Raw genomic sequence first — 19947 nt, 5'->3', positions numbered from 1 at the left:
CAGAAAAAGCCAAGCAAATCTAAACAAAGCACCAGTGGAGAAATACACTTCGCATTAACTGGAGAATCGTAAACACGATGAGAAAAATGCTCCATCACTCGTTCTCTTGGGACGAAAAGTTAAAATTAATGTGATAAATTATGAAAAAAATTGTCAATTACCTGAGCGTAGGGGCCGTCCGGATGAACCCAATAGTTCCCGCACACGTAGTCAAAGAAATCGTTACACGGATCAACAGCGAAATTTACGGTCTGCCTCAAATAATCGCTCTGGTCTCGGCAGTGGTCTGTGTTGCAGGGCGTGGGTACCAGTGTCCCATTTTGATTTTGCGCAGCCTTTAGCAGCCTCGCTTTCCGAGTTATCCGTCTCCCGGAGCGGCTTCTTGTCTCTCGGCGTGTAGGCGAAGAAGGGCTTCTCGAAAAAGCCGCCACTGCTGGAATGCCGATCGGTGCGTGTGTTCTTGGAGGAACAAGGACCTCGATGTCGTTCACACCACGAGGATCGACAGAGTCCCCGGAGCCGCCATTAATCCGTCGTCTGTGCCCTGGCTGCCTTGGAACGACCTGGCAGAAAAAACAGACATAACTCAGGCGAGCGGTTTGCAATGGACCGCATTTCTTTGGCAGTTTGGCACTGAACCGCTCGTGTATTCTCTTCTACGCGAGTGTTTGAAACACCGTCGCCATTCTTGGCGGTTGAGGCATGAAGATTTTTTAGAAAAATTTTGCAATCGTTATCGCCGTACTGACTCAAATAGAAAGCTCACCGCTGGATTGCCGTTGGCAACGGCGCTCTTCTTGCCAAAGAGAACGCCAGTAATAGGCAGCTAATTTGTTAACCAGCAGACTGAAGCCCAATGCTTTGAACACGATATCGGTCATTGTATAGATAATTAGGCAGGGCTTTTTCTATCAACGTCGGGCGACTAGTACTATCTAGGTCCACGACCCGACCAGATAACAATACTACCTACCCTGTGGGAAGAACAGGGCTTTCTTTCTTTACAAATGCACAGATAGTTTCGTGCTTCACTTCCTGGGCAGAGACGTTAACTGCGAGCTATTCGGCTGATGAATTGCGCGAATAAATAAAACTTATGGCAAGCGTGAGCGACACTCGACAGGGACGGATTTCTCACGTAACCTGTGCCTTCCCTCCCGTAAGCCTAAGCCTGTGACGCACTGTCACAGTACACACAGACCAGTTACTACGTGTTAAATGTTTTCTTTCAGTTGAGGCCAGAGGGCCCTCCACCAGATTTTCCCACTGACTGCAACACTAAGTCGCCTGCGCAGGTGGCTTGAAGTTTTCGCCTCAATACAGAGGAATATTTACTGAATAATATTGGCGGTAATGCTTTAATATGTGCAGTTTCAGGTTTTATCCTGTCTCTGGCGGCAATACACGTGTTATTACTCCCCTAGCAGCGTGAAGCTGGCCGAGGACAAGACGAGGACGGCACAAGTCATGGTTTTGTGATAAGGGAGTAATTACTCATGGGCATCCACACGAGCGCAGCCATACTGCTACAAAAAAAAAAGCTACACACCCTTATCAGAAATCTACTTCACCTTGGGGGATTCTCCTAAACATTTGACCAACACTGTTCCAACTTTGAGTTATTGATCAATTCGCTCTCGCCCTACCATAAGCTTGCCTTCCCCGCTAGGTCAGTTGGTACAGCGAGTGCTCCTGTGAAGCGGTGGTGCTGGGTTGAACCCCAGACCAGGACGATTTTTTCTTTAACCACGAAGCTTCTGAGATAGCTGTGTATCTTTCCTTTGTAGCCGTATGGCTGCACTCCGGTGGATGTCAATGAGTAATTACTCCCTCATTACAAATCTACTCCACCTCGGGGGATTCCCCTAAACATTTGACTAACATCATCGTTTCGTTCTCGTGTTACTTCGCGTCTATTACACGATTGCTACGAAACGAATGTGAAGCCAATTATCCCCACAGCTTGTTTAATTCAAATCTATATTTATAATTCTAAACAAAGCAGCTCAATTATTTCGGTGGCTACTAAACTGAAAACGTTGCGGCCGAAAGGTGCCAAAACTTGATACTGCCGGAGTCGTTTTCTGCTGTCTTCTTCTAAATTCGTCGCCTTCGCATATTCTGTACATATCAGCGCGGAAAATTAAGTCCATATAGAGCCTCTTTCGCAGCGTGAAATGTTAACCAATCTGTCGTGATATAAGGAAACAGAGATAGGAAGCATGGTTGACTGGGCAAAGCAACCTGTCATTCTTCATATTTCGCAGGCGAAGCAATTCGTTGTCCACAATGTACCGCCAATATTGCCAAGTGATCTTGAAGTAATTCTTAAAAGGGCGGAATTGCTGATTTTTCAAGCATCCGCTGAATGAATGCCGTTTCGATCGGCTCCCTCTACACAAAGCAAGGGTCAGTTCCACCAAAGAAGCATATACGACGTCAACATTATGCGGTGTTCATTAAGTTCGTTTTTTTTCCTAAGGGCATAACCCAGCGAATCGTGACTCTGAAGAATATATTCGTCTTTTCGAACCGCATACGTAAGCGAACAGGTGAAAGCATTGGCCAAGTCTTAACCCTGCCGCCTTCCTACAGCGTTCACTGCTTGACAGGTCTAAATTACACAGGAACTGTGGCTACTCCTTTAAAATCTAAAGGAGGAGAAAAACCGTGAAGTGGCTTCCATTTTTTAGCTTGAACTAAACATGTTTAAAATGAAAAGCTTTTAAATAACCTAAGCTAATTTCTACCGAATATTCTATGCGTTCTGCTGTGCACCCAAAATCTAATATGACAAAGGTTCGCATCAGCACATGAGCTGATGAGTGATAGGTTCATGCATACTTTTTAAAAAGTGCTTCAGAGTTTCTCGGGGTCTTTGCACAGATGACATCATCCTTCACCTGAGAAAAAAAAAGCGTTTACGCTGGCAAGTATAGCAGTGCGCAGCAGCGGAAGGCAGTAGTTTGAACTCTACATTATTCCTACTTTTACAGCGTAAAATAATTATGGCTTTTTTAGGCCAGTGATGCACAACCTGTGACATCGGTACAAAATAAAGAACTGCAGTTGGCAGTGAAGAGCTGTCGTCGATCGACAGAGGGCTTTCCGTTCTTCCGTCGGTTTTCTGGTTAGCCGCCTTACAATCTTTGTGCGACGTTTCATTCTTGAAAGCAGGATATTTAAAACCGCAAATAGTACGACGAGCAGACGCACCAATAGTTGCTAAGGGCCTTTTCTCACACACAGGGGGACAGCGCTTACATCAAAATGTTTTTAAAAATCTGTGCACTTTTCTGAAAGGACTGAGCGAAGAGACGCGGTACACAGAAACGAGGCCTTGGATGTTTTTTTGGAAACGGAACTAAAACCATTACTGCATTATGTTTAAAGTTGTATGCTTAAACACTAGCCATTGAAAAAGAAGTTGATCTGTGATAACCACTCGAACTCGCGGTACTCATCGATCAGCTTTGTATTCTAGTTCATGATAGACAGCTGCCTTTCTAACAGGATGTTTACTTTGTTCTGTTTTTAATGTAACCTACTTCCTGTCCATTCTGGTATGTAGCGGGACGCACCGTCATTTTCAGGAACTCTGGTGTCTGAATTCACAAGGAACTGCAAGCCGATTTGCAGGCGGTCTCACAAAAACACTGTTACCTCTCGACGACACAAAAGCAGCCCAGGCCGAGCAAGGCATTCCAAATAAGCACTGCAGTCATTTCATGCCGCCATTTTGTTGCCTTGGTGCGGCATTTCAAACTATTGTAATTTACAGAAGAGTTAGACACTCTTACCTTCCACAGGGACAGCGTAGCCAGTCCCAGCAAAGCACATATCACTAAGACGGTAACGGGAACACCAAGCTTGTATATACTCTTTCCGGACACGCCGAAGATACCATTCCTGCGATTTCTTGGCGCCTGCCTTCCCTCCTGTGAGAAACGCAGATATCGTGATGTCAATTTCTTGTTGCTATTGTGTCGCGCATACCACCACAGGGGGTCAAATTCAAGACACGTGCCCATCAGGGCTGTACATGGTAAACTTTAACGTAAATGACTGAATGGAAATAAGTGCCTACAAAAAGATATTTTGCAGAGAATTACCTTTCACCAGCAGAGAATGGCCATTCAAGGAGACTACGTCTGTTGCGAAAGGCATCGGCAAACAAGACGTCCACCCCTTCTCTATTTATTTGCACCAACGTGAAATTGGGTCGAAAAAAGAAATTCTACAGGCAAACACACTCATTTGCGATAGAAATGAGCTAAACGTCTAGGCTGACAGCTTTAACGGTACATGTTGCCTAGATTTATTGGGAGAAATCTAAAAATCGCGCTATCATTGTAATTTTCACCGACAAGGGCATCGACAGTGCAAAACAAAACTCTGAAACTTGATCTCAGGACATCCCTATCTTGTACTGGATTGCTCCTGAATCTCCTGACAATATACATCCCAATCCGATTCTCGGTCTTCCTTAGCTACTCCTTCCTTCTCCTGGCCTTCCTTTTTCAGACTGGATGTCGACTTAATATGACGTACAATTTGTTTAAGTTTGCATATGCAGGCACCCATACCGATTTCTTTTCCAAAGCTCTCTGCGCTGTGGTTAGTCCTATTATAAGTTTTCGTGTAGCTTCGAGGATTTGGACTTAACAGGAATTCTTGACAGAATCATTTGATAAACATTTTCATTTTCCGTGCTCTCCTAGAATTAACTGTCAAAACATTTTAGTCTGCTGCGGTTATTCTCGACATTGCACTTGCGTCTTACCTAAACGTCAAATGAACCATTAACAATGCTTCTTGAGAAAACAATTGAAGAAATTTCAGAATATAATCTGTTTTCCGGCGTTTGGCAGGCATAGCCAGGACGCGTACGCTCTTCGCCAAATGGCATGACGTCAAAAATAACAAGGCGCTCAAAGTGTAAAAATTCCTCATGCAGAAAGAGCACCGAACATATGTCATGTAATCAGACATTAAAATTTGTTTATTTCTTTTTAACTTCTATTTTTTAACCAAGTAGTCAAATTATTCAATGCGCAAATTAGTACTTCTTTTCTAGCTTGGAGGCGCCACGGATGCTAAAACTACGCCTCATATTACCAACCCTGTTCCGACATTGTGGCGAAGACGGATCTTACGGAAATTGAAGATTTCTCCGGCAGATATCTAGCGGTCGCGATTGACCAAGTTATAATAACGTAAGCTGAAGGAAGCTTTTATAAATTTTCGTTCAGTTACGTATTTAATTGCCTGCCGCCTCCACGAAGGGCTATCGCGCGCAGCTATAGTCTTGTTGCTCTGGATAGCATTGCACCTTCCTATAGTGAAAATTCCTACTTTTACGTTGCCACCAGATTCAAGGCGACTTCTTGACCTCTTGCTAATAAAGCGGGAGTACGCTGACCTCAAGAGCTCTCAAAGGTCGACATTGTTGTTGTCACCATTTGACGAAAGAAACTGTTCACAAGGAAATTAGAGTGCTCAAGTTATATGCGCCTTATATGCAACACCTTATTCATCAACACTATGTCAGCCAGCCAGGTTACGTCCAAATCAAGCCGGACGCTTCTCCCACCGGCCTTAAGTAGCCCTGCCTTGCAGGAGCTTCGTCAACCCATTCTCAGAAAATTTCCTTGTCTCATCTTCTCGACTGTCTTCAACGCTCGGCTGTTTTCGTTCTCTTGAACCATAATCAGTTAAAATATTGGTGGTGGTTTAGCTCTGGTTAAACCTGGAGTGTCGTGATAGCTACAGCGGGCCGAGTGGAACTCGCTCAGCAGCTGCTACGCATCACGTGACCAACCACGGCGCCGCACGAGCCACGTGACCAGCCACAGGATGATGGCGCCACGCTGAAGGCTCGAAATGCTACCGTAATGCACCTATCGCTACATAACCATAAATTCTGCGTAATCCGTATTATACATGAAAGATTAAGAGTATTGCATGGCAGTTTTTGCGATACGGAACTAGTCAGCCAAATCTGTTCGCTAATTCACATTGCTCTCATTTTGCGTTTGAATTACCCGCCGCGGTGGCACAGCGGTTAGGACGCTCGGCTACTGATCCGGAGTACCAGGGCTCGAGCTCGACCGCGGCGGCCGCGTTTTGATAGAGGCGAAACGAAAATGTGCCCGTGTGCTGTGCGATATCAGTGCACGTTAAAGATCCCCGGGTAGTCGAAATTTTTCTGGAGCCCTCCACTATGGCACCTCTTTCTTCTCTCAGTCCCCCTTCAAACCTTCCCTTACGGTGCGGTTCCGGTGTCCGCCGAGATGTGAGACAGATACTGCGCTATTTCCTTTGCCTAGAAACCAATTTTCATTTTAAATGTCATCGTTAGAATCTTTGTATTCGTCACTTTGCCATCCTGCTACGGTCAAACCTCGTTATAACGAAATAATAGTTATGGCGAAGGAATTACGATTTCCCCCGGAAGCTCGCTCAAAGCGGGCTGTAGCGAAGTAATTGTCGGTCTCCTTGAACTTGGTTATAACGAGGTTCAACTGAATAGGCTTCTGTTTTGAAAGATACAGATAAGAGTGTCAACAGAGCAATGTCACATTGAAATCAGTGGTTCTTACGCCGGCTCCAATAACCCTCAAACCTATGAATAGAGCCAACAGTCGCTGCGGTGATGCTGCTCTGATTGGCTCTTGTAAGCATGATGTGAATGAAAGCTGCGAGGCTGGGGAACCCTGTGTGGCAACCTTTTTTAATGCGAAATATTTACTGGGCTATGTCGACAAGGTCGCGTCCGGCAAACATGTCCGTAAAACGTGCCCGCAGCAGTTGTAAGGTACTTAGAAGAGGTAGCGCCAAACGAATGGTTGTGATCGAAAGAGGATGATGTGAGGTTGGTGTCTAAAAATGAAGTATGCCGATAAGTTTATTGGTTAATTAAGTAGAGCCAATAATGTCCAAAAAGTGGCCGGAGCCAGGGCCACGTGTGGCGCCAATTAAATTTGAAAAACCGGAAGTGTAGGCGGAGCCAATGCATAGCGCCAAATTTTAAAACGATGCGTGACGCAAAGATTTAGATGTCAAAATTGGCAATTCATAGAACTTGATTAACTAAGACAATTAACTGTGGTAATTGGGAATTTTGATGAATTTACAACAGCGCTTAATTGAGTAAATGTGAGAAGAAGGGACAAGTGAAGCAAAGAGAGGCGACGAGTGAAGCAGAGAGGCAAAGAAGAGCAAAGAGAAACGAGGAGGCGTCAATGATTTCGCATTCCTAAAATGCGGGTTACCGCATTGACTTCAAAACTTTTTGGTATCATCTCACTTCTCCTATTAATACCTTTATATTGGCTGTCGAGTTTCTTAGGGTGTTTTTTGCTGTTTGTATAGGCTACCTCCAAGTCCTTGTTACGAAATTGCTGGATTACTACTGACGTCTGCTTATACAAGTCTCTGGGGCACCAAATCTGAGCAAAATCAAATGCCGCGGTTCTACCTGCAATTACAGCAGCTTCTCAGCTTAGCTCACCCATCCTGCGCCGCTATTAGTCGAATTATAGGTACTACTTACTCCCCTGATGCTGTTTATTTCAGTGATCAGAACTTCAACTAACAACAGAGATTCCGGAACTCTTTCCTGATTGGAGGGGCATAAGACTTCGATCTTATTTTGTTATTTGTTTATTTATGGCTAATTTACGTAATTCATTTCATTTTTATTTCTTATTTTTCAATGTTCAAAGGTTTATCCTTTGACGCAAACTCTCATGTTGTGGTGACGGCGGTCAGGAAGACAACGAAAACACTTCCAAAAGAATCTCTTTGCGTGGTGGACTCGCGCCCACCAATAACTGAATGACTCCGCGGCAGCGTCGATAGCTAAAAGCGTGCTCGGCTGTCGTCGAAATGAATGCCTGCAGTTCTTGGCCGCGCTCAATTTAAAGCCGGCAAGGAACCTTCGACATAATTACCCAAGAGCAACTACAACAATCTGGAAAAATGTGGAAGCATTTGCACGTGGCCATGATTGATGGAAATAAGTCTGGTCGCATCTAGCATTACAGAACAAAATGATAAAGTCCCGTCCTGGCGGTTTTGAGCGTGAACGAACAAATGTTGCAGAGATTCACGGCAACATAAAACTAATTAAAATGGGAAGCTTTATAGATGTACGCACGTGGAGTAATTAATTACATTTTAAAAATTTGTGCAAAGTCTGTTTAAATTCTGCTAATTATGATCATGAACACGAGCCAGGCAGTCGACTTCTGTTGCGACATGTCTGCTTTAGGTTGCTCATAAGAAATGGTTTACAAATAAGCCAAGTAGCTCAACCCCGCTGTACTTTGCAATAAAAGACTCCTAGAACTTAAGTGTTTCAATTGTCAGAAATTTTATCCGAGTGCAAGCATTTGGAGTGTGTGTGGGGAGGGGGGGAACGCTACCCCCTCTGGATAAAATGCGGGGGAGGCGGAGGGGGCGACCGCCCCACTTGCCCCCCCCCCCGTACTGGGGTCCCTGAACAACAATACGCTTACCCTTTAGTAATACATGATGCGACTAGGCACGTAATGTCTTCCCATCGTTACGATCGCACTGATAACAGGCCATCCTGTATTCAAGAAGCCTCCGATTTCTTGAAGCACAGTTTGAAGCTAGCACCACGAATTTTTTCTTCTTACCTCACCATCCGACACCCAAAGAGCTGCTGTCGATTCCTCCATGGCTCCACTTTCTCTGTGTTCTAGCAGTCACCTGGCATGGTCGACAAAGTGAGCATGAAGATGTGCAATGTGCTCTGAGCATATGTGGTCACGGCCTCCTCAGCCAAAAACTGCTGCTTAACACGCAAGGCTTTTTTCCCTCGTGCCCAGATTAGAGACACGGCCCGTCCCCCAAAAAACCGACGCAGTAGGCCTATTTCAAAAGAAGCCCTAACTACAGCTCAGCACTTTAAAGCGCCTTGTACAACCCAAACTTACTGTCGATCCAGCTGTCGAGATGTCTGAAACACTGTACCGCTTGTAGCAACGCCGGGCCTGCAAGCAGCTATCAGCACTGTGATCCCTTCGCGGGCCGTCGTGCGCTTTGCAGTCTTTCACTTTCTCTTCCGGCAGTCAGACCGAACCTCGTGGCTCGTGACTTGATCGAAATTTGCTGAAAGGCGTGTTAGTGTGCGAGTTTTTAATCGATTTGGCTTTTTTCTTGTTAGTATTACGTATAGACCTAATTATAGAGTATTATATTCAATGGGAAAAGGTTTTCAACGAGTGAAGTGGAGAAGTGACCAAAATTGACCGTGTACAATAAAGCAGCGGTGATGCAATGCCCACACTATCATTCAGGCAAGATTAGCCATCTCTTTAACATGAAACTTAAGGCAGTTATTTATAAATGCTGTAAGACCGACAGTTGGGGTTTGATGCCCCAGCAGCCAGTGCCGCCGAAGGAGAAAAGGCCGAAGACGAAGCTGACGAAGTTTTGTTTGCGAAGAAGACGAAGCTGACGAAGTTCAGTTTTGGCGCTCACGAACGCTTGGCTAAGGAGCTGCTCTTTGTTAACAAAGATTTTGGCCGTCTACTTTTCTTGTATAATTTGCGTCTTTACACTTGGTGAAGGTGCCGCCTGCTCCCACCATGGAGCTACGGAGCTTACGGACCTATGGACCTGCAGTCCAACGCCCGTTACCAGGCTGCACTACGATGGCTGACACCCCGGCCCAGCCTGGCCCAACTGTACTCGCCGCCGTCGTCTGTTCCGGTCCCGTGCGTCAGCGCGACCCTGCGATCTTCAGCGACACGGACGACCCCGACGTAGAAGACTGGCTCACCTCCTATGAACGCTTAATCGCATGCAGTAAGTGGGACGACAGCATCAAGCTGACCAACGTTATCATTTATTCGAGCGGCGTATCCAATCTCCGGTTCCGAAACCATGAGGCTTACATCTACAGCTGGGCAGCTCTCAAAACCAGCCTGACAGAAGTGTTTGGCCGTCCCGCAGTGCGCAAGCTTCGCGCCGAGTAACGCCTGAGAAGTCAGACCCAGCAACCCGGTGAAAACTTTACCAGTTCTATAGAAGATGTCGTCGACCTCTGCAAAGGTATCAACCCTTCTATAAGCTAGCCCGATAAGATCAAAAACATTATGAAAGGCATTGACGATGATGCCTTCCAGATGCTCGTTGCCAAGGGTTCCCAGCTTGTCTCCGGTGTCATCGGCTACTGCCAAAGTTTCGATGAGCTGCGCAAACAGCACCTTTCTACCCGCCGTGCTGGCTTTCAGGAGGCCACACTTTCCAGCTTGGCTCTCCCAGGGGACGGTGCTCTGGACCAACAGTCGCTCCTCCAGCCCATCCAGCAGTTTGTGCGGGAGGAGGTCGCCCGCCAGTTATCGTTGGTTACCTGCTCAACCGCTCCAACGACAACGCTGTCGCCTTCCATTCAGCGTGTCATCCAGGAGCAGGTTGCAGAGGTCCTGTCGCCCGCTAGTCCACCCCCTGTGGTCACTGCACCGCTGACATATGCTGAAGCTGTCGTCCGTCCACGACCTCTGCCGGTTGTTCCGGCCTATGCGCCACCTGGCACCGTCTTCCCTCAGCCACCGCTCGCCCCTACAATGCCACTCACTCACCAGCCTTTGCCTCGCACCGCTCCACGCCCTATTAATCCGCGCCGCAAGCAAGATAACCGCCCTATTTGCTATGCGTGCGGTCTCGCTGGTCATGTGGCCCGTCGGTGCCGCACGCGCGGATCCCGTCCTCACGACTACGTATAGGCGAGCGCCGACGTACGACGTTCCCGCGCCCTGCGCACCTGCCTCTTCTCCTCTGCCCCAGCATCGCTTTACGTATCGCTCCGACTCCTACCACCGAACCCCCCCGTCGCCGTCCCCTCGCCGCCGTTCGGTCTCTCCTATGCTCCACTGGTCACCATCCCTCCAAGCGGAGTACTAGGCTCCGCTGTTCCGGAGGCAAGAACTGCGCCGTCAACGACAGTCTCAAGCCCTTTTGCCGCTCCTTTGAACGCTATTGAAGTGCTGGTTGAAGGTGTTCCTGTTCATGCGCTTATTGACTCTGGTGCTGCCAAGTCCATCATTAGTGGCAACTTGTGCCGCAAACTAAAAAAAAATTTACGACGCCGCTTTCTGAAATTACCTTTCGAACCGCCAGCGCTCACCCCATTCGATCTCTCGCAGCGTGCACCGCTCGCCTCATCATCTAAGGCCTCTCCTACACCACTGAGTTCTTCGTTCTTGCCCGCTCCTCTCGCATCATCATCCTCGGGTGGGAATTTTTGTCCGCGCATCACGTAAGCATCGACTGTGCACGTGCTCAAATTGATTAGTCGCGCTGTGTGATGCTCTCGTGGACGCCCCCCTGCTACCGCCGCGCATATTCTCGCCGCTGAGACACCGACGTGCCGGCTTTCTCTTTTTTGTTCTTGTTCCCCTTACTTGTGCGGCACTTTTTAACGCTACTGTCTTTTTTTCGCCCTCACCCCTTTGTGCGCACCGCAAATCTGTCATGGTCCCGCATGCTGTGCTCACACTTTCTCGTGGTTGTAGCGCCCTGTACGTTGCGAACACGTTGCCTGTCCCGACCACTTTACTTCGGGGAGAATCGCTTGGCACGGTTGACGTCATCGATCTCGACGACGCTTCTTCTATTCTAGTTGACCCTCCCGCGCAAGAAATCAACGCCCTCACTCCTCCCATCGACGCAGCCGACCACACCGCACCCGAGCGGCTTGCCCATTCCGTCGATGCCGCTCTTCCACCTCTCCAACGCGCCCAGATAGATAGATAGATAGATAAAGAGGAGGAGGGAAAGACAGGGGTGTTAACCAGAAAGGGGTTCCGGTTGGCTACCCTGCACTGGGGAAGAGGGATTAGGCGCTAAAAGGAGGAAGAAAGAAGGGGAAAAAGGCATAACACACACACACACGCACAACGCTGTCACAATTTGTCACTCAATCCAGTCTCTGTCAAATAGGCAAAGAGTGCCTTGTATGCCTTGAGGGCAGTCGACTGCTGTGGCCACGGACCGAGGATCTTTCGCTCTGTTAATGGGCGAGGATCGAGGCGGTCCAGGGCACAACACAGTGTATGTCTTGCACTCGCAAATGCAGGGCACTCACAGAGATGAGCGATGGTCTCCTCACAACCGCAGCTACCAACCCCAACCAACGCGCCCAGCTTGTCGCCTTGCTTCAGTGCTTCCGCGCGTGCTTCGATTCTCACCAAGACACTTTGGGTCATGCAACAGCGGTTCGCCACCAAATCGACACTGGAACACTGGACCTTTGCGCCAGCGCCCTTACCGCGTCTCCGTTGAGCGCCGCTTCATTGATAATTAGGTGAGCGACATGCTATACCGTGGAGTTATACAGCCCACTCAAAGCCCGTGGGCTACTTCTCTCCGTTGTACTCGCGAAGAAAAAACTGTTCCATTAAATTCTGCGTTGACTACCACCGGCTAAACAAAATTACTCGGAAAGACGTCTACCCCTTGCCTCGTATAGATGACGCCCTTGATTGCCTGCGAGAGGCGGAGTACTTTTCATCGTTGGATTTCCGCTCTGGCTGCTGGTAGGTGCCGATGGCCGAAGCCGACTGCCCGAAAACCGCTTTCATCACGCCTGATGGGCTGTATGAATTTAATGTGATGCCCTTCGGTCCCTGCAACGCGCCTGCAACTTTCGAGCGCATGATGGACAATATCCTACGCGGGCTGAAGTGGCAAACATGCCTCTGCTACTTGGACGATGTTGTTGTATTCTCCCAGGATTTTCTGTCTCATCTTCCTTATCTTGAGAGTGTCCTTCAGTGTCTAAGCCGCGCTGGCCTGCAGCTTAACTTGAAGAAGTGTCACTTCGGCACCCGACAGCTGACTGTCTTAGGCCACGTCATGTCCTATGATGGTGTCCCCTCGGACCCTGCCAAGCTACGAGCAGTTGCTGATTTCCCGAAGCCCGCCTCCCTGAAAGAACTTAGAAGCCTTATTCGACTTTGCTCGTACTTTCGTCGCTTCGTCAAGAATTTTGCTCCCATTATTGCCCCACTGACGCAACTCCCCGCCGGCGGCCACGACTTCCCGGCCTGTTACACTGATGATGATAATGGATTTTTATGGCGCAAGGGAATGTATGGCCAAAGAGCGCCATGACACAAGGTATTTTTCAAATTCTCAAGGTGGGGTCGAAGACCCATTTCCCAAGCATTTCACCCTAAATAAGCCGAGCACCAGACCAGGGGAAAGCTTGTACCCATTGTATCACCGGTTGGTACCCGGCGGCACTGTTGATCGAGCCCCGCACCTCCCGCATGCGAGACGGATGCTCAACCACTTGGCCACCGCTGCGGTGCGCCTGTTACACTGCATGCGACAACGATTTTGCAACGCTGCGCCATCTCAGCTCCCCTTCAATTTTTTGCCATATCTACTCTTCCGGCCCTACAGAACTCCACACGGACACCAGCGGCATCGGTCTGGGGGCCGTTCTTGATCAGCCGAAACCTGACTTCAATGAGTACATCGTTGCTTATGCAAGCCGTGCGATCACAAAATTTCGCCCTTATATGTGGGCACCAGTTTGCTGTCATAACCGATCACCATGCCCTTTAATCTTCGTTTAAAAGATTACGACTTTGATGTCATTTACCGCTACGGACGTAAACACTCCGATGCTGACCGCCCTCTCACGCTCCCCTGTGTCCTGTGAACTCGTCCAAGCCTCAATTTCTAGCCTGTCGTCTTCTTTTAATACCATTGATATGGCTTCTGAGCAGCGCAAAGATCCTTGGAGAGCTTCTATTCTGGATATCTTAGCCAACCACTCAGCACGCCCCCCTTCTAGAGCATTCCGTCATCAAGCTCATCACTTCGTCGTGCGTGACCAGCTGCTGTACCGTCGCAAATACCTACGAGATGGTCGCAAATGGCTGCTCGTGATTCCACGGCATCTCCTCTCTGCTATTTGCGCCAGTTATCATTACCTGCAATGCGCTCATTCCGGTCAGCTGAAAGATTTTACCCACCTACGTCTTCGATATTATTGGCGAGGCATGTACCATTTTGTCCGTCAGTACGTCCGCTCTTGCTTCGAATGTCAGCGGCGCAAGGATCCACAACAGCACCTACCGGCTCCTCTGCAACCTTTATCTTGTTCGGCCCGCCCTTTTGAGCGTGTTGGAATCGACCTTTACGGCCCCCTTCCGAGCACTTCTGCTGGGCACCGTTGGATCATTGTCGCCTTAGATCATCTCACGCGTTATGCGGAAACTTCCCCGTTACCAGCTGCAACGGCCTCCGGCGTCGCCGGATTCATACTTCAAAACATCATTCTTCGCCACGGTGCGCCTCAGGAAATGCTCAGCGACCGAGGTCGCGTCTACTTGTCCGCTGTCCTGGAGGCCCTTCTTCGGGAGTGTCACATCGTCCACCGTACAACTTCATCTTACCATCCCCGGACGAACGGAATGACCGAGCGCTTTAACCCTACCCTCGGAGACATGATGGCAAAGTACATTTCATCCGATCACTCCAACTGGGATCGCATTCTACCATTCGTTACTTATCTTACAGTTCTGCAACGCGAGCAACTACTGGATTTTCCCCATATTTTCTTCTCTACGGCCGGGAGCTGTCTTCGGTTATGGACACCATACTCCTTACTGCCCCGGTTTCTCCAGATTTACAACCGTCTCTCAAGTCGCTGCGCATGCTGAAGGATGCCGTCAACTCGCCCGTTCCTCTACTTCGCTCTACCAGCACCGTGAGAAATTGCCCGCGCCACATGTACCTGTATGCCGCCGGCTTACCTTCCTGAATGCTTAGCTTGGCTTTGGTGCCCTCCTCCAGCCAAGGCCAGTCGAAAAAACTTCTGAGCAAATACCACAGCCCCTATCTTGTAGTTCAGCAGACATCTGCAGTTAATTATCTCGTCGAGCCATTCACGACTTCGCCTGATCATCGCCGCCACGGCCGTGAAATTGTCCACTTCGACCGCCTGAAACCCTACTGCGGCCCCGCTATCATGTCGTGCCCTTAGACCGTCAGGATGGCGCCTTTTCTCCCCGGGGTATTGTAAGAGAGACAATTGGGGTTTGATGCCCCTGCGGCCAGTGCCGTCGAAGGACAGAAAGCCGAAGAAGACGAAGCTGACGAAGTTCAGGTTTGGCGCTCACGAACGATTGGATACGGAGCTGCGCTGTGTTAAGAAAGATTTTGGCTGTCCATATTTATTTTTTGATAAGCGTCTTTACAATGCTAATTAATATTGGAATGCGGGATTCTCGGATGTCACTCGCTTTCTTCTTGTCAGCGAATTTCGCTATTACCTTTGATTAGGCACCACCATAATGCGCAGGCTGTAAGGAAATAATACTATAGCACACAAATCTTAGACAAAAAAATCTCCACCCTCCGGTCAACCATACAAATGCACAGATCAGCACCACGAATTGAAAGTACGCAAAAATTTCCTGCTTTGACAAGGGCCGAAAAAGCTGAATGCTCATAATCCAGCAACTGACGTATTGAAGAGAGTCAGCGAAGGTGGGCGTGACCGCTGCGCGACTGCTCACGGCCTGAATAGGCGAAGCCGAGAGAAATCATTATTATAGACTGATTTTGAAAGACAGGTCAGGAAGAAAAGCGCAGACCTTGCGGGTCTGCTGCAGATCAGATTTGCCGTACAATAAGAGGACTTAACTCGATCAACTAAGTCCTCAGCCACACACAAGTTCCTATCTCTAACCTTGTGTCACATAGAAAGAAGCTGATGAAAGTATCCAGCTGTGCTTGCGCAAAACGGAACTTCGAGTGTCATAACCCAACTCTATCACTTGTTCCTGCATTGCTACCAGTGTTTACTGCAGCTACAGTTGACAGAGCACGAAGCCCTGTACGGTCGTCAGTTCCAGCAGGAGCACTTGCGCTCGATGTTCATGCGGGCTCTGTGGTGACAGCCATAGGCTTCCAAGAGGGCCTTTTTGTTCACTGCGGGAACGCTACACCTGTACTGTGGGCTAGCGAAGCGCCTCATGTGCGTAACGCTTGCAGGACGCCATGCAGGGGACCACAAAGAGATTAGATGGTGCATAAAATATGGTTTGTACCAGATCGCCCATGAGTTTCCGTGCTTGAGTCAGACCATCTGGACGACCAGCTCGCGCTGATCTGTGTTCAGGATCTTATACCCCATAAAAATGTTTTTTCTCTGTCCTGTGCGTTAGAAGCTCAGCTAGAGGACAATTGGAACTTTGGTGTTGTATTTATTACCTTGATTATAAGGTTACTTAGTAAATAACTTAAGCGCCAATCATTTCGTTCAAAAGCCGGGGGCATCGCTCAGTGTCATCCCAGATAAAAGTAGTTGCACCCAACCAACAATAATCAACAAAGGCCCTTTAAAGATACCTCTGGATGTGATTAAAAAAACCGGAGGGGACCCCTAAGCTCTCTAGTAAGGACATTGATGCGTTATATGTAGAATTAGTCATTCTCTGCTTTGTATACATAGAGTACTGGAAGTATTCAAACCACTACTGGCTCAGTGTTGCAGCGGTTACGCCGTGCCCAGTGCCCTGCGTTGGGTGCAGATGCTGCCACCGGCGGGGATTGTAAAACGCAGCTTGCGCTTCCCGAGCCACCTTTGGCAACCAATCGTTAAATTAACTGCCTCCTGCCAGAGTAGGCAGGTTGTTATAATGTCACAAGGTTATGTGACCTAACTGGCCCCTCTTCCACGGAGGTTGCTTTCTGGGGATTTTCGTGCTTTTTTCGCTCACAGCCAACGACGCCGACGCCGGCTTTTCTATGACTTGGGAGCTTTAACGCTGTGGGTTAAAACGCGATCTCGGCAATCAGTAGAGAATGGTTTAAAAGGCGATGTTATAAATCGTTCTGGCACTGCCTCTGATGGCTTTACAGGCACCCACTTAAACAGATACTTTCTGCGTTCACCAAAAGATGTCACGAAGCACACGCTCTACTGGCCGCTAAAACTCTTCAAATATCACTTCCAGCTCGGAAAAGACACATTAGGCGAGCCGAGAAGTCGGTGCGCCTTAGTGTGAGATGTCTCCTTGGGAAGTGGCTTGGCCTCGGTTACTTCTTGTACAGTCTGAGGGGTTACTCTATGGCGAGTTATTCTACGTGTTAACACTGGCTGGGAGCTGTGCCGGCCACTCTCAAGCCTGAAGAAGCAGGCTTAGCGTCAGATAAAAAGAGGGCTGTCAAACCTTTTTATCTTGTTTCGACAATGATAGAGCGTACAGCACAAGTTACGAGCATCGGTTCAGGCCCCGTAGAATGTTGGAAATGTAATCTTCATCAGGCTAACTTGGTCTACTGTATGACAAAGGCATCGCTTCCCATATCCCTCCAATTAACTTTGACTCATGCACTTGGCCACATTATCCCTGATACTTCCTAATCTCATGCATCCGGCTGAGCGTGTGACGCTCCCTACTACACTTGCCCCGTATTGTCCTGCGGTCTGTTACCCTTGACGACAATGGTTATCTTGCCTTCATATTTCATGCCCTGCCCGTGCCCATTTCTTCTGCTTGACTTATACTAGGAAGTCATTGAATCGTGTTAGTTCCCTGACCCACTCTGCCCTCTTCCTGTATCTTAACGTTAAGCCTATCATTTTCCTTTCCATAGGTCACTGCGCTGTCCTTCATATAAGTGAAACCTTTTGGAACATATCTGCTTGTGCGCGGATTTAGCTTTGCTTCCGAGCACACAACTTTCGACGTTCCCTTTCCTGATAACACTACTCTCTCGCCCAACGCGGCTTTATATACGATGCAATAAACGACTACTGGCATTCGTTCCTTCGACGCGAACTGGCGTCGATCAGTCTGTCAGTCACCATGACTGATATATGGTGTCAGAAGTGGGACTCGCCTTGAAGCATCGCACCGCAGTGAGTCCTACGAATAGGCCACGGACAGCGTGAATTCAGCGGAATCGCTACGCATAACCGGAGATGATGGAAGGTATTGGAAGCTTCTCAAGCAGCGATCTGAACTTTTCTTGAAAGAAACAGAACACACTTAAAAACCACGAACAGAGGCTGCAAAGACAGCGTTGTACCTGAGCGTGGCAGGCGAGGACGCCAGCGAAGTTTTCAAAAACTTTGTATTTTCCGCAGGAGAGAAAAGGGAGGACTTCCGCACCGTCGTCGCCAAGGATGAAGCATACTGCGTCGAGGAACAGAATGAGGTGCATGAAAGGTACGTGTTCCGTACCGGAGTACAGTCAAAAGCAGAGCCCTTCGAGAGTTTATTGCAGGATTTTAAAAAGCAAGTTCAGTACTGTAACTTTGGCATTCTCACAGAAGACATGGTTCGAGACCAGATAGTGCTTAGCACGAACTCAACAAACCTGAGAGAAAAGCTGCTGAGGGAGAAGTTACCTTTCGGAAAAGCAATTACAACGTGCAAGGCAAAGCGTGTTGTGTTCAAAAGGAAATGACGCCCAAGTCGAGGTTGTCACTTCAAGCCGAGCAACAGTACGCCTACCTCAGCAAGAATTCGTGTGTTCCCGGTGTGGAAGGTCACATGCACGTCGACGGTGTCCAGCGTTCGGCAAAGTTTGTTGTATTTGCAACGAACCAAACCAGTTCGCCTTATGTAGCAGATCATGGATTCGAGTCGCGAAAATACAAAACGAGGACAACTTCGACGTTCTAGACGTCTTGATCAGCGCCGTCGGCACAGACCGCGATTGACTTATCAAAGCTACGATCGGCAAAAAAGAGGTGTCGATGAAGGTAGACACAGGATCTCAAGTCAACCTAATTCCCTTCTCAATGTACCGAAATCTGCACGTGCTGTCCCAACTGTACAATCGGCGCGAGGGGTTCCGCTGACACTGCAACAACCACTTCGGGACGAGCTGACACATGTGGAGCGAGAGCACGTCATTGAAAAAGTCAGCGAGCCAACGAATTGGGTAAGGCCCCCGATTATTATTCCGAATAAAGATGGCAAACCACGGGTTTGTATGGACCCGAGAAGGATAAATGCACCCATAAAGAGGGAGCATTACCAAATGCCCTGTCGAAGTATGCACGGATTATGGGCCTTAGTTTTTTAACCGCGAATTCGCACAGTTCACGAAAGCGTGCGACTTCCGTCACGCCACGTCGAGTCCGCAGTTTCCAAGGTCGAATTGTCTAGCCGAAAAAGGAGTGCAAATTGTCACGCGAATTTAAAGATAACTTCTGAGGCTAACGAGGACTTCTGGCTTGGTGTACTGGCATACAGGGCAAGCCCCATCTAGGATGGTGGGTCTCCGGCAGAGCTTCTTCAGGGACGCCGCCTGTAGACAACACGGCCTGACGTTATCGAAGAGCCAATCATGAAGGTGAGAAGGCACAAAAGGACAAGCATCAATCGCTTATGCCTCCAAGACTTTTATAAATTAAGCAATCTGTTTTTTTGCACCATTTCTAGCTTCTTAGAGCAAGTTTTAGTGAAATGGCCCCAATTAAACTATGCATAGTCTATTATCGGCAGAGTTAGTTTTGTATGCGAGTAGTCGGACAGAAGGAGTAGAAAAGACAACTTGCGATTAGAGTCAGCTATTACATAGTCCATGTGCTTGGTCCAAGAGAGGTCATTGGTGATCAAGAGTCCGAGATATTTTTAATGTATTACTTCGGAGAGCAGTATGTTAAGAAGGCCAGTTGGGGGAAATTAATCCGAAGCACTCTGCTACGCCATGTTCCAACTGTGGGACACTAAATGAGAGTGGGGCAAGCTAATGTTTACCTGTATCAATAGATTTCTTCGTTTTTATAAGGAAGAGGCAACGCTTAGTGACAAAGAAGCTATTAAAAGGTAGAGAAGGAGAACAAACGAAACAAAGGTATGTTCGGTTATGGAGCGCTTTCGCAAGCAAACAGACGTGAAGTTAATGCAGTTGTCTTTGTGGATCCATGGGGCT

General features: G+C 48.2%; 1 protein-coding gene across 1 annotated transcript in view; it reads right to left on the bottom strand.

Moving 5' to 3' along the window:
* Positions 1-8699, bottom strand: part of LOC144108408 (endothelin-converting enzyme 1-like) — a 48958-nt gene extending 40259 nt beyond the window's left edge. The window contains exons 1-3 of the mRNA XM_077641650.1: positions 8667-8699; positions 3801-3938; positions 162-563 (exon numbers count right to left, since the gene is read on the bottom strand). The gene's annotated coding sequence lies outside the window, so the exon portion shown is untranslated. The remainder of the gene's footprint in view (positions 1-161; positions 564-3800; positions 3939-8666) is intronic.
* Positions 8700-19947: the final 11248 nt, after the last annotated feature.

The sequence above is a fragment of the Amblyomma americanum genome, chromosome 10 (assembly GCF_052857255.1).
Source record: "Amblyomma americanum isolate KBUSLIRL-KWMA chromosome 10, ASM5285725v1, whole genome shotgun sequence".
In the NCBI taxonomy this organism is placed as follows: Eukaryota; Metazoa; Arthropoda; class Arachnida; order Ixodida; family Ixodidae; genus Amblyomma; species Amblyomma americanum.
Note: the sequence above shows the minus strand (reverse complement) of the source record. Positions and strands in the feature narration are given on the sequence as shown.